Source organism: Nematolebias whitei, chromosome 21 (assembly GCF_014905685.2).
Source record: "Nematolebias whitei isolate Nwh7 chromosome 21, NemWhi1, whole genome shotgun sequence".
In the NCBI taxonomy this organism is placed as follows: domain Eukaryota; kingdom Metazoa; phylum Chordata; class Actinopteri; order Cyprinodontiformes; family Rivulidae; genus Nematolebias; species Nematolebias whitei.
The window spans coordinates 32,616,535-32,618,808 of NC_056518.1; the positions used below are offsets into that span (position 1 = coordinate 32,616,535).

A 2,274-nucleotide genomic window follows, 5' to 3' on the forward strand; every position below is an offset into this window, starting at 1 on the left:
CTGGGTCCCTCTGATTGGTCCGTAGACTTTCTCGGTGGGAGAGGGAGGAAGGGGCACAGCATCAAGCTTTACAGGTGAGCTACAATAAGATGGCCTGTCAAGGTCAGTCAGGGAGCCAAATTCAGATAAACACGATTGTTTTGAGGACAGGCAGAACTTTACTGATTGTGTCTACCTTGAGTCAATTCAATTCAATTCAAAAATGCTTTATTAATCCCAAAGGGAAATTATTTGTTGTTGTAACTCGTTATCCTCATTTCATTAAGAGATGTTATAGATGCTGATGGCTGTAGACAGGAAGGATCTCTTGTAAAGGTCCATCCCACAGTGGATCCTAAGAAACTGGCTGCAGATGCCGTCCGATCCGTCCACCCAGAGTCCCAGACTCAGCTGGCCTCTCGGTTCCCCCGGGCTGTAGGAACGCCCGAATGCCGGGGAGAACTCCTCCCAGAGCGATGGCCACTCCTCCCAGCAGTCTGTCGAGCTCCTCGTCGCGGCGGACAGACAACTGTAGGTGCCGAGGGACGATCCTGTCCTGTATAGCATCCATGATTGACAGCAGAGATAGACACATCATCAAGACTTCCAAGTCGATGAGATATCCAGCTGCGTGTGTGCAAACAGGGCAAATCAGCTCGCCTAAAGCCCGTCTTCTCTTTGAAGACATGTTATCAATTGTGTTTAGGGACCAACTGACCAAATCCATAATTATGATTCTGAAGATTTGTAGAGAGGCTCTAAGCAGTTTAACAGACAGGACACCAAAAAAAGGTTAAATCAGTCATCTGGACCAGTTTCTTTGACAAGATCGAGCAAAGCAAAGCGGAGAGGGAGAGGAGGGGAAAGGTGTCCGCCCTTGACAAGAGCAAGTGTTTAATGGTCCTCCTTTATCATGTGAACAGCTAGTTCTGGATGTCAACAACAAACTGGTTGATCCACTATGAGAAGGAGCTATTTATAAGACTGAGTTTGTTGCAGCTCCTCGGACTGAAGAAGTCCTTTGGATACAAATGTTTCAACAAGAAGAATCCACCCAGAGGATCTGACGTTACTTTGTTAGATTTTCTACCTGGATTACTGATCATGCATCAGGATGTTTACTGAACATTTCCTCTGAGGCAAAGGACGCGTTCTGTTTGAAACAAAACAAAGAGGGAGGGTGGGAGGAAGAGGAGCGTTGTATCTGAAGGGTGGGAGGAAGAGGAGCGTGGTATCTGAAGGGTGGGAGGAAGAGGAGCGTGGTATCTGAAGGGTGGGAGGAAGAGGAGCGTGGTATCTGAAGGGTGGAGACTCAGCAGCAGAGATCTCAGCTGGAGCAGAGCGGCTGTGGATGGACTCAGAGAGACTGACTCTGTGATCTGAAGGAGTGAACGTGTGGATCTCACCCCACAGCCCTGGATGTGCGTGGCTTCACAACAGCAGGATCAAAGTAAAGGTAGGGCGCGTGCGCGCGCATGTGTGTGTGTTCTGTTCTCAGAGGAAGAGGAGGCTGTTTTTGTTCTTCCCTTTGTGTCCATGCTTGTCAACGCTCGAGGGGTGAGATTCACTCCTGGAACCTCCTCCTTCACTCCAAAGGTTCCTCCTTCAGGTGAGCCGGACCTTAACATCCGCTGAAGTCATCCACGTGAAAGGAGCAGAGACGGAAGGAAACAGACAAAAGGAACAAAGATCAGCTGCAGATTTCTCACAGCTTCCTGCTCTGGAGGAAAAACAGCCGAGCACAGGCAGATGGAGAGGAGGAGGAGGAGGAGGAAGATCTGGAGGGGGCTTGTGTTTTTACGTTGCCCACATCAGATACAGCACAACACAACCGAGATACAAGAAAACAAACAGAGGTGATGATATCCCACTTTCTGCTCGTACCCTGAAGGCATCATCAAGCAAAACTCACAATAATTCTAGCTCCTTCACTAGACTGCTGTGGTGCGCGTGCGTATGTGTGACATCTTTAGATCTACCAATCCATACTTCTTCTTATCCTGATGCATGCTCAATAATCCAGGTAGAAAAATCTAAAAAAGTTAAATCTGGTCCTCTGGACATTCAAAAAACAAAACAAAACAAAAAGTAGAAACGTTTCGTCTCTCATCCAGAGACTTCCTCAGTCTGAGGTGCTGTATTCAGCTCAGTCTCTTAAATAGCACCTTCTCAGAGTGGATCAACCAGTTTCAATGATGATCATGGTCCTTCTTGAGCATGTGATCAGCTGGTTTTGGTTGTCAGCAGCAAACTGGTTGATCCACTCTGAGAAGGTGCTATTTAAGAGACTGAGCT

At 47.6% G+C, this 2,274-nt stretch overlaps 1 protein-coding gene across 1 annotated transcript in view; it reads left to right on the forward strand.

Moving 5' to 3' along the window:
* Positions 1-1,268: 1,268 nt before the first annotated feature.
* The window catches only part of gng2 (guanine nucleotide binding protein (G protein), gamma 2), a 21,212-nt gene continuing 20,206 nt past the window's right edge, over positions 1,269-2,274 (forward strand). Inside the window, exon 1 of the mRNA XM_037695150.1 lies at positions 1,269-1,435. The gene's annotated coding sequence lies outside the window, so the exon portion shown is untranslated. The remainder of the gene's footprint in view (positions 1,436-2,274) is intronic.